The sequence below is a fragment of the Pinus tabuliformis genome, chromosome 9 (genome assembly GCF_031772625.1).
Source record: "Pinus tabuliformis cultivar Carrire ecotype Pingquan chromosome 9, CPIR1, whole genome shotgun sequence".
In the NCBI taxonomy this organism is placed as follows: Eukaryota; Viridiplantae; Streptophyta; class Pinopsida; order Pinales; family Pinaceae; genus Pinus; species Pinus tabuliformis.
This window is the reverse complement of record NC_142307.1, coordinates 1,160,012,006-1,160,025,217: the sequence shown is the minus strand read 5'-3', so window position 1 is coordinate 1,160,025,217 and position 13,212 is coordinate 1,160,012,006. Positions and strand designations below refer to the sequence as shown.

At 33.0% G+C, this 13,212-nt stretch overlaps 1 pseudogene; it reads right to left on the bottom strand.

Annotated features, from left to right (window-relative positions):
* Window positions 1–3,136: 3,136 nt before the first annotated feature.
* LOC149152729 (uncharacterized) overlaps window positions 3,137–13,212 on the bottom strand; it is an 87,159-nt pseudogene continuing 77,083 nt past the window's right edge.

Here is a 13,212-nt window from a genome sequence, read left to right as displayed (position 1 = left end):
AACCCGTTCAACATCTTCAAGCATTGCAAAAATAGCGTATTTTTCTGTGTACTTTTTAGTTAAACCTTGCCCAACCATGATTTCATTTGCCAATATATAGAAATAACATTAAAATGTTATTTTTCCCTTTCCCTCGTATGAAAAGGGTCAAAACTCCATTGTCTAACTTCATCCCTGATCTTTGTCACTGAGAAGACTTGTCTTTCTCTAGCTATCAGGGTTTCCAATTAATAAATTTCATTACAAATATCTGGAGAAAACTAAATGAAAAGCAACAACCACCTTGGGGGCCACGACCTCCCTCCCCGCACCAACGTCTCTTACATTGATGCTACATGGTGTTAGACATGTTTATCCTCCTACTTATGTCATAGAAATGGATATGTGGTGAGGAATGAATGACCCTATCAAACATAGTGAATACCTTCGATAAAATCAAGATGGCGTATCCCTCGAGGGATAGGCCATGACTCCAAAATATGAACGAACAACAATAGGAAATAAAGTGAGGTTGGTAAATGCAAAGACAACGAATTGGAAAAGAAAGACAACCCCCATGCTGAGATTGAACCCCACTATTACGAATGCGTTGGATACAATTCCAATTTGGAATCCAATTCCAAAAGTCAACGCCATAAACCAAGCCTAAAAAGACAATATCTGAAACCAAGCATAATACGGGCAACAATATGATAATTATGAGAGTGATTCAAAGTTAACCAGAATGCGGTGAATTCATTGCATCAAGGATGAAAAACTGAAGAGGATACCTATGTGGTAGCTACGCTAATAGCGCCTGTGGTGCTATGGTCCTCTTCCAAAAAGTTTGCAGTTCTCTTAGTGGACTTTCTTTTCGCAAACCGCACGGTAACATCAACCAAATCTCTCCTGCACAACCCACAGTTAGCGCCACTCTGTTAACAGGTTTCTCCACAAGCGCTCCTGAGAATGGTATCCAATTGTAGCGCTAGCTTGGTTGAAGCGAGTTGCTTCTTGTGACACCTAAGTTCTTACATGCAACAAGCTAAGCCCACTTCCTCAGAACTCTCAGCTTTTTCCTTATAACGCTCCAATTCCTCTTGTCTCGCCTCCCTCCTTTCCTTCTTAGGCTTGTGAATGCCATGGGTGCCTCCTTTCCTTCTTAGGCTTGTGAATGCCATGGGTGGTGAGGTATCTATTGCTCTCATACCTTAGGCTTGTGAATGCCATGGGTGCCTCCTTTCCTTCTTAGGCTTGTGAATGCCATGGGTGGTGAGGTATCTATTGCTCTCATACTTAAACATGCATGATCATTCAAGGTGTTCCTCTACGCAGGGTGATAGGCACGGTGACCAAATTGGCTATTCACCTCGATTATTAACCCCATCGGGAAAGATTCAATTCTCTTATATTATTCTCCTATTCAATTCTCTTATATAATTCTCCTGATCCAACTCAATGATCTTATTCATTAGGCATTTTATATCTAATTTATTTTACATCTGACAAACAATAAATATGAAGTTTTTTTTATTTATTAATTCAAAATATAAGAAATTAAATTAAGAATAATTAATAATGTTTTTTATTTAATAGTTTTTATTTTTATTTTAATAATTATTATAAATGATAATATTATTATTTATAAATTAGCTGTTATTATTATTTGATCTTAATAATTATTATTAAAATATTATTATTTATAAATTAGACATTATTATATTGGTTATATGATTTTTGTTTCTACATCGCCTCCTATTTGAGCATGTACCATGGTCTGCATCTTTGTCTCATCACACTAGCTGGTTTGAAAGGGGTCTGCAAAATTTTCTCTTATGTGATTTCTACCAAAAAGACTCTCAACCTGAATTCAGAATTTTTTCTACCAAAAAGACTTTCAACCTAAATTCAGAAATTAAATTATTATAACATGAAGAAAAATAAGTAATATTAAATTAAATTCTTATATCAAAAATTAAGTTATTAAAATATAAAGATTAAGTTATTAAAATATAAAGATGATTTTATAATTAAAGACATCAAATTTGTAATAAATAATTTGAATGATTTTATAATTAAAAAAATCAAGATTTGTAATAAATAATTTGATTGAGAAAGGTAAAAAAATATATATGATAATATAGTTGAATTATTATTTATACAAGTAATTAATTTATCATTAAAAAATTTATTAATTTAATTATAAGGAAAATATATATATATATATATAAGTTCACTGGATTGAAATGCTACTCTGTCGTCGTGTAAATGCGTTGTTAATTAATTTTTTTATTGTCACAATAATATGAAACTGATTAAATTATTTTATAGATATAAATTGAAAAAAGAATGATGTACTTAACAAGAACAAGGAGGGTTGCTATTTTTTAGGGCAGAATTTTAAAATGAAACATTGCATCAAATTTGACCATTTTGAAAGCTACCAGGTTGAATTTCAAAATGAAATGATGGTCGAATTTGATGATTTTGAGAACTACACTTGGTTTTACGATTTTAATAGAAAAAAATTGATTATCATGAAAAACCTGTAAACATATTGCAAACACAAAATAGCCTGTCTGTCGAGAGGCAGGTCACCCTGTGACTGAATTTCAAAATGAAATTATAGTCGAATTTGATAATTTTGAAAACTCCATACCTTACTTTTTACCATTTCAACAGAAGAAATTGAATATAATGAAAAAATTGTAACCATATTGCAAATACAAACGACCGTATCAATCAAGATGCAAATTACCCTGTTAGTGCTCAGCAAGATAAAGTTAAAGCACTCAATAAAGTTGAGCCTGCAAATATGCATGCAACACGTATACTAAAGCAGCTTGAAATCTCCCATGTAATTTTGACTCTTGATTTTCAAAATTATTTTTTTCGTCTCTCCATGTTCCACAAAGCTAAAAAAACAGTGAAGTATGACAAGTCTAAAGCTGGTAAAATAGAAAAACTGTGGAATATTGAAGCATCACAGATTACAATGTTGCGTTGCCAAAAAACCTGGAGGGTCCTAAATATTTATTTCAACTTCTTGAAAATAATCGCCTCATTTGATAATAATAGTAATAGTCAGATCTGTAAACCAATTCAGAAACTGGGATGTGATATAACGTGAAGTTGGTGCAGATGATAACGGTGCTTTCTATCGGTCTGAGATGGGATTTGGGCCGCTAGGAACTTCGTGGGCGCTGGCGTTATAATTACGCCGAGAATTAGCCCAAGGCAAAGGCGGACTCTGGCGGGCATGACGGCCAGGAGAAGGAGGAACTGGAACATTGAATTGGTTCTCATCAGATGAAAGACGCCGGGGATTCGATCTCGTGACCTGGACATGATGAGGCCGAGGCATGGCCTGCATGCAGTCTCTTTGTTTTTCCCGACATGCGTTGATTGTACGCGCAGGCTCCACGGGCTGATAGAGGAGAGAAATTAGTAGCTGCAACATCAGGAGGAGTTTCAATAATATGAAACAACTCACACGCCTCCTTGATCTGTTATCATCATCACTTTTAATCTGCCAGTGTCTCAACCCACTCTGGCACCTTGGATCGACTAATTCTTCCGCCATTCAACTGCACTCTCTGCTTATTATACCGGCCCAAACCACTCAACTGGCGATCTGAAATCAATTTTTTTGTCAAATAGAGCGCAGAAGATTAAAATCGCAGCCTCCTTCTCTGAATTCCAGTCAATATTCAAACAATAGTCAGATAGTTGCTATGCAAGTCAATGCAGATGAGCGGGTGAGTTATATAGCGGAAGATCGAAGAAACTCATTGCAGCTAAACTCCCTGTTGACTTTTAGCTGAATGTCTGTGTGACAGTTTTCTAGCTCGTTAATGGAAGCAATAACAGATGGGGGAAGAGGGGTGGATCGTAGATCAGATTGAGTGAATAGAAGAGTTAAGCTTACGCATCTCTGTGGTGTTACAATGTCACTGTCAGAATGAACGCGCTCAAAAGAGAAGAAATTCAGTACTCAGAAGCATTCTTTGCTTAACCCAAACATAAAAGAATATGGTTCCCATGGTTCCCTATTACCACTAGCGAAAACTGATGAATCACAGATTGATTGCCACGACATACACATCAATCAAAGTTCGCATAATGAGTGTTTTCCCTTAGGCCCATCGTCTTGTTTTGCTTTTATTCTCAACACAACATTTCTCAGACATTTACATGAAATTTGGAGTTGCCAGTTTTAGGTTGTGGAAATTTATCACATTAAGATATCGAAATAAAAATGGCGTAGTCTAGCACAATTTCGCCCTGAAAATAATGGAAATATTATTTTGAAAAATAAGTAATGGAAATACCATTTTGAAAAATCAGGCAGATATTTTTGGAAAATTGGCTTCAACTCTTAGTATTTTGGATGAATTAGAGGTTGTTGATAGTGCTGAATCTATTTCCGCTATAAAAATATTCAAATACTCCCCATTATTATATTAAAAAAAAAATTACCTAATTAAAACTAGAATTTCTTACAAAATTGAAATTATGACGGAGATATGCCAATAAAAATAGAATTTGAAATTCCATATGCCTTTACCAAAAATTTAAATTGTCAAAATTGGAAATTTTCTTCCAGTTTCATATGTTCTGGAAATTTTATGCTTTAGAGAGATGTTTATTCATTCAGCAAAGTGTTATGGAGTGTGTGATGTTATCTATTACAAGGAACAATGGAGATTCCATTTTATTAAAGTCAAATGAGGTAGATAGATGTGTTTATTATGAAATAGAGTTTTATAATCTTATTTTAATTATCATTAATTAATTAATGGGTGGATGGTAGGGATTTAATATTCATAAAACTTTTTTAATGTTAAAGTTAGTTATTCTTTTTTTTGCAAAACATATATATATTTTGGTTATAAAAAATATTCGCATGCTTATTATGTATTTATGTCTATGGAAGTTTACTATTGTATTTTTCTTTTTGAATTAGATTTGTATTATCTCAAAATTTCAATGTACATAATTAAAACATAAAAATTCATCTAATGTATATAGTTTTTGGTCTCAATATGTCTAAAGGGAAACTGCATATGTTGATTGTTAGCTTAAGATCAAGTCTATCCAAAATAAACAATAATTGTTGATAGCAACTAAAACCATGATGCACTGAACTACATAAAGAAGAAAAACAACTTCTAACAACCATAACCCAATATCAAGAGTCTGAAGAGGTCACTGGAACTTGATCCTAAGCACTAGCACCTATAGGCGATGGAGGCTTAAGTTCACATTGAAGATTACTTTTCAAGTGGGTTAGTCTGGAATCTAGACTGGCCAAGCAAGAAAACTGATATCATTGCGCTTGCTTAATTTCATTCAAGGAAGAGAGGACATCATTATGGTCCTCATGGTTCTCTTTGAAGACCCTACCCATAAGGGTTTTCATCCACCAATGGAGGGTCATGGAGTTCAAGTTGATCTAAAACTAAAAACTTGAAGGTTTCATAACAAGTTTGCAAGCAAGTTTATGTCTTGTGTGCAATGGATCAATTTGCAAAATCACATAAACTTAGTGTTTCTAGTTAAGTTTTTCAGAAATAAGATAGACAAAAAGAGACCATGAACAATGTTTGTCAATTTAATTATCTTAAATTGTTACATGTTATTGACCAGAGTTGGTAAGCTTGTGAAGTGCAAGTGCACTACATATGCTAGAAATCATTTTATTAAATCAGATTGTTAATGTGTATGATTGAGTTTTTGAGATTTACTTCTATGGATGCAATTTATTCCTATCTTACTCTTCAAAGAAAAAAGGATTTTAACACATTAAATATTTCTTATCTTTTCTAATGAAATAAAAAATGCTCTTCACACTTGATAAAATCAACTTTAAAGCAAACTCACACTACCTTATTAAGAAAATTTTTAACTGATCTATTGCAACACAAATTTAATCTCTAAAGCAGAATTGATCATCTAACATTCTAGCAATCCTTTGTATAAAAACCAAAATGAAATTAACTTTTATTCAAAATGAAAACTACACATCTATCATTATCAATCGCTCATTTGAAAAGGTTCTAAAATGAAATTATAACAAAATCACACATACTCTCAAATTAAATGCTTTGAAATCAAAAACATAAATAAATCACACATACTTTAAAATGAAATACCATAAAATGAAACTCTAAAGTAATCTATTAACTCTGAAATGAAACACTCTACAATCATGAGGAAATCTATGAAAATCAATTACATTACTATTAACATCATTATACATTAACTTGAAAAAGGAATGATTAATGAGATATTTCTATTGCTATATGAATGAAATCAAGACTTCAAACGAATTCTAAAACATGTGAATAACTATAACAAATGAAAAAGATATGGGAATGCAAAACCTTCGTTGTTTGCAGGGGCCCTCCACAAACAGGTGGTCATAAAACTTCAATCGAATAGTTATCTACGCATTACAAATTTAAAGTATTTTCTTCATTAATAGAGTAAAAAAAGAGTTTCAAAACATCACTGTCGCATACATAAAAATCAACTTCATGTTTGCTACACGATATCTATAAAATCCCATTCCAATAATTGTTTGAGGATTTTACACCTATCTTAGCTAACAAAATTATAAACTAACCATCTAACAAATTCTGAGATATCATTGCTCATGATTTCCTACTTGAAAAAGAAAATCGTGAACCGTAGGGCTTTTCGACTCTCACTTGCCCGTTCAGCAACCACGTTAACTTTTCCTTTGACCATGCAATCAAACAATCCTTTTGATGATCTGGTTCAGATGAATAGTAGGAAATTGTTAAGGGGATCAATCTCCACTTATCCATATCTTTCTCCTCTTAGTTGGCACCTCTGATCCTGGTAAACCATGGAATTGGCTACATAAACAAAGATTAGTTGCAGAATCATGTAAATTCAGTAGTCAATAAATATATTAACTCAATAATAAGGAACATTATGAAATATGAAAGATAAGACAATTAAATACCTTACCATGTCAAAAACCTTGTAGTTTGATGCTTATTGAGTTGATGATGATGCTCAAGGAAAGGAAAAATAGGTAAGGGAGAGTGTCAAAATGAAGCAACCAGGAGGCTCAACATTCCCCCACACGGAGGCCATTGCATTTCCTCATGCAAAAATTCAAAACTGGAAATATTTCTTGGTCACTTCTCTCTATCAGAAAGTTGGGCCAGAACATCCAATTTTTTCCTTCTTATCTTCTTCCTTTCAATGATCATTCTAGGCTTCTTCATCAAAATCCTGCATCTTAGACTCATGGCCTTCTTTCTTAGTGATTGGTTCCTTTTCTTTAACTTTTTGTTATTTTCATACCATAAGCCCACATGTAGAAGAATGTGATCATTCTCAGACCTTTGTATCTCATTCTGCATCTTTAATGTCTCATGTTCTTTCTTAATATGTTTATTCAGTGTCTCCAACTCAAAGACTTCTTGTTTTCAAGCTTTTACGAGTGGAGGTTCTTGTGGACTCTTAGACAGGATTTCTTTTTCATGGACTATAGAACAAGGTGCGTTTTCTGCAACTTTTATCTCTAGAGACTCAGTGTAGTCATAGATTTCTTGTTGTATTAGATCTATTTCTGGTGTTTTTCAGCATGGGCTATGAACAGGTGAGATGATAGTAGGTGATAGAGTTTCTATGTTCTCTTCTTCCTCCAAATTAACCACATCTGTAAATTGTTGAGATGGTTTTTTATTAAGCCGGTGCTTCTTATTACATATGACGAAAAAAGGATTTTAATGCTAACTATTTTCTTCTCTGTTTTAGCTTCCTCTATTTTCTTGGATGTGTTTTCTTCCTTTTTACTGGCTCTCTTTCTTGTAATAGATTGCCTCTTAAGGCTTCCTGAAATTTCTACAATAGGAGTCTTATCTTTTGATTGTTCTCTTCCTTCCTCTCTTTGCTTTGTTGCTGTTAGGTGAATCTTGATCCTCCTTAAAATGATTTCTAACTAGGAAGCTATCCCAATTATCTCCTAGTCTTTCAAGGTGAAATTCAATGAGTATTTTTGTAAGGTCGTGGTGATACATCGTGTTTTCTATGAATTGAATCCTTTTCCGAACATTTCTAGACATTTTCCTTAAGGTATTTAATAGAAAATAAGGAAGATTGATTTCATTCTCTTCAAGAAAATGCATCATCAAACGAATGTGGTAAAAGAACGTACAACCAAATCTTCCTTCATAGGTGATAAATTTATGAATGACTAGCAACATATTTCTCCATTTACCATTAAGTGTTCTATTGGGAATTCCTTTCTTAAAAATAGTGATATCCATACCTGGTTTTTTCAAGAAGGTCTTCCACTCTTCTCCTTCAATGCCCCAATTCTTAAACCATTTCTCTCCAACTCTTGACAGTCTGACAGCTTCAGTGATAAGAGATTTTGTCACTGCAAATTTGATGTCTCCAATTTCAACCTCTAGCCATCAAAAGCTCTCGAAAATGATTTAGTCACTTCTTTGTTAAAACCATCAAACATTTCCATGAACTCTAGCCACTGTGCTTTTTGTAGCTTCCTTCACCTACGAATATCCTTCCATGAATTTTCTTCCATTTGGTTCTATTCTCAATATGATGCCCATGGTTGATAAGTTTTACCTCAGAATTTGCTTCTTGACAGGGTATGAGTCAGGGTTTCGGGATAATGGCTTCAGTGAGAGTATAAATGAGAGCGAAGGGAAAAACAAGAGAAGTGACTGTTAGGGTATGAATCGATATGATTTGGGTGATTTCAACAATGAATTTAGAGTTTGAGACAAGTGTTGTGTAATGATGAGGGATTTTGTTTGAAATGAAAAGATATTTTTATTTCACTTTTGGGAATGATGGTTTTTGAACCGATGATATATCGTCATTCTAATTCATATACTAGTGTTTTGACCCTTATTATTAAATTACATATTTTCATACCTTTTGAAGTGATGATTCTAACATTTGATTTCTCCTTTTTGTATTGCCTACAAGTGCTTCTCAGGATGGACTTGATCATTTCTTCAATTGATCCAATTAGTAGTCTCTATCAGACATCAGCTGCAAAATTATGTCAAAGTTGCAGAATATTAACAATTTTGTAGCTATTTTATTCTAAAAAGGAAAACAAGGACAAAAAGAAAATGGGAATGTGAAAGAAAATTTAGAATGTCAAAATTACTTGGTTTTCACCCTAAATTTTTTGTATAAACATGCCAATAGTGTTGGCTTTCATGTTTATACAAATTTTTTTATATTATATATATAGAGAGAGAGAGAGAAAAAAGAAAAAGACTCATAAGTCAAGTTGGAGGAGAAGGAAAATCCTTCTTAACCAACTTGAAATCAATGTTGTCTTGTAAATGTTTGATAAACTCCTCCTTTGTCAATGGCTTATGATAGATTCTTAATCGATGACCATTCACAAGAAAAGTGGTCCTTTCTTCATCAATAGTTATGATCCTAACTACACCGTTATCAAAGACTATTTCAATTTCATAGGGCCTAAGCCAATGAGTTTGAAATTTCCCTGAGAATTCTTTGAACTTTGAATCAAAAGGTAATGCCCAATCTCCTAGCTGGAACTTTCTCTCTTTGATATATTTGTCATGCTATCTATATCTCTGTTATTGAACTAAATTGGTTCTTTGGATTGCATCTTGTCTTATCTCATCAAGTTCATTTAGCTCCTCCATTCTTTGTTTTTGTGCCTCTGAACTATCAAGACCCAATTTAACTACTGTTTTGAAAGTTTTTACTTGAAACTCAACAGGAAAAAGGACTTGCTTCCCATAAACAAGTTCGTAGGGAGTATGCCTTGTATTGTTTCTCCATGTGGTATAGTACACCCATAAAGGTCCTGGAAGATTTTATGCCTAGTCTCTTCTATGCAGATGGACATTTTTGGTGAAAATTTCTTCAATTACTTTATTAGTGGACTCTACTTGTCCATTTTCTTGTGGATGGTATGGAGTGGATTTTCGATGTTTGATTTTGTACTCCTCCATTATCTTCTATACCAACTTGGATGTGAATTGAGTACCATTATCTATTACAATTTCCCTTTCGACACCAGAATGAGTAAAGATATCCTCGAAAAGAAATGAAACTACAACATTTTTAGTAGCAAAAGGAAGTGCTTTAGCTTCTACCCTTTTGTAACATAATCAGTGCAAACAAGAATGTACATTTTCTATCTCGATGGTGGATTGATTGGGCCAACAAAATCCAGAGCCCATTTTTCAAAAGGCTCAATAAGTACCTGAGGCTGTAGAGGAATTTCATTAGAGGTAACACGTTTCCTCGTCCTTTGAAAACTATCACATCTCTTGACATACTCCTTGGAATCAATAAAAATGGAAGGCCAATAGTATCCTAAGAGAAGGACTCTGTAGGAAGTTCTTTTGTCTGTGAAGTGTCCTCCACATGGCTCATCATGAAAAGCTTTCAATATATCTAGTACTTCATCTTCTCTAACAGACCATCAAATTATCAGATCTGGCCCTATTTTATACAATTCTTCATTCATCCATGAATAAGATGAACTAATTTGAATTACCTTCCTTTTTTCTAGAGGAGATAAATGTGATGGTAACTTCCCTGTAGCCAAATAATTAACAATATATGTACACCTAGGTGATTTAATAGATATTAAAACAGTATATTAATCAAGGAAATTGTCTTCTACAGGTACATCATTATTATAATTTTGAATTCTAGACAAAAAATCAGCCACTGTATTTTGTTTCCCAGGTCAATCCAAAATAGTGTTGTTAAATTCTTGCAACGACAACTATCTTATAATTCGGCCATTAGTGACAGGTTTATCCATTAGGTACCTAATTGCAGAATCATCTGTATGTACAAAAGTTTCGTAGCTAGTAATGTAATGTCTGAATTTATTGATAACATGGAAAACAACTAAAAACTCCTTTTCTGTTACAATATAATTTAACTCTGTAGGAGTCAAATTTTTACTGGTGTAATAAAAGGCATAAGGAGTTAAATCTTTTTGTCCTAGTACAACTCCTAAAGATGTGTCTGAAGCATCAGTTGAAATGTGAAAAGGTATTTTCCAATTTTTTCCTCTAAGAATGGATGCTTCAAGGATTTTATCTTTTAATGTTTCAAAGGACTTTTAGAAATCATAATTCCAATTGAATTCACAGTCCTTTGTGAGTAGTTTGAAAAGTGGAGATGCAGTTTTTGTAAATTTTTCTATGAATCTTCTATAATAACCAGTGAAACCAAGAAAACTTCTAACACCTCGTTGACAAGTTGGAATTGATAACTTAGAAATAACTTCTACTTTAGATGTATCCACTCTAATTCCATTTCCTGAAATATGATGTCCTAAAACAATTCCCTCAGTAAAAATCATAAAACATTTTTCATGGCTTAATGAGAGATTTGCCTCTTTACATATAATGAGATTTTTTTCCAAAATGTTAAGAGCTTCTTCAAAAGAATTTCCATAAACAGTAAAATCGTCCATATACACTTCCACAAAATCATGAATTAGATTAGAAAAAATGCCTAATACTACTCTTTGGACTGCTTTAGGTGCATTACATAATCCAAAAGGAAGTACTTGGCAAGCATAAGTTCCCCATGGGCAGGCAAAGGTAGTTTTATCTTGGTCTTCTCAGGCTACTTGGATTTGATTATACCCACTAACACCATCTAAGAATGAAAATTATTTCTTTCCTGCCAATGTATCTAAAACCTGATCTATGAAATGAAGTGGAAAGTGATATCTTAAAGCGGTTTTATTCAATTCCCTATAGTAAATACACACTCTCCATTTTCCATTCTTTTTAGGAACAATTACTAAGGGTGAAACCCACTGACTGTTTGATATTGGATACATGAAATTGACATTCAACGGTTTTTGTAGTTCCTCTTTAACAATTTCTCTTAGATTTGGATTCATTCTTCTTTGAGGTTGTTGAATTGGTTTGGCATTTTCTTCAATATAGATATGATGTATATAGGTATTAGGATCAATTCCCTCATGTTAGTATATTCCCATGCATAGGCAGAGGAATGTTCTTGTAACATCTTTATTAATTCTTTCTTTTGAAATTCTTCCAAATTATTGTTGATATTCAAAGTTTTTCTTTGAAAGTTTTCAATTGTAGAATTGCCAAATTTTTCCATAGATTGCAAGGATAGTTGACGAGATGATCAATATTCAATATTGCATTGCTCTTGAAAACTTTGACTAGATTCACAATATGATGAAGATTCATTATTTTCCATTAAATTCAAAAGTTGATCTTCCTCATCTACTTGTGGAGTAGCAAATATTGGTCTTATATAAATGTCATCATCTATCCATTCTTCATTTTCAACCTCTATTGTTGTTTTTGCAAGTGGATACTGTGTGAATTTCTTTGTTGAGCTCCCATCAGATATGAACATATCACCAGACTACAACTTATAAAAGCATTGGCTATAGCTAGCCATGGTGTTCTAGAACCAATGGATGTCCTCCTAAGTTATTCTTGGGTGTTAAAATCATAAAATCTATAGGGTATTCACAAGAATCTAAGGATACATATATATCCTCTAATACACCATCAGGTTTGATTACAGATCTATCTACTAATTGTAATAGTGTAGGTGTATATTGAAGAGTAGAAAGTTTTAATTGATTCATAGTTTGTTTACTCATGATGTTTATAGCTGCTCCTAGATCAATCAATGTATTTGGGACATCTACACCATTGATGTGTGTTTTCACAATAGGACTTCGAGGATCAAGATATTTCTAAATTGTTGTCTTACCCATCATGATATCTACAATTCTTCCACATATTTGGATTCTTTTGACTTGTTTTCTTTTTCTTCCTGGTATTTTTATGCTCAATTCCCTAATTGTCTTCGCGAAGATTGGTATTTCCTTAATGGCTTGTAGCAAAGGAATTTTTATGCAAACATTCTTCAGTTCATCTAACATGTCATAATTAGGGAATAAAATATGTTTTTCTACCCTCCATTAATTTCTAATCTCTGAGGAAAAGGTGGTTTTGAAATAGCTATTGAAGGTTGTTCCATAATAGGAGTTGAGTTATTTGAGTGTGTTGGAGTATCTTGTTTTTTATTTTTCTTTTTCATTAAGAGACTTCTCTTCTTCATAGATATTTGCTTTTTCACTTTCCTGAATAAAAACTGATGGGGAATTTTTCTCTGATATTATACCAAATCTAAGTTGAACATTGTTTAAAT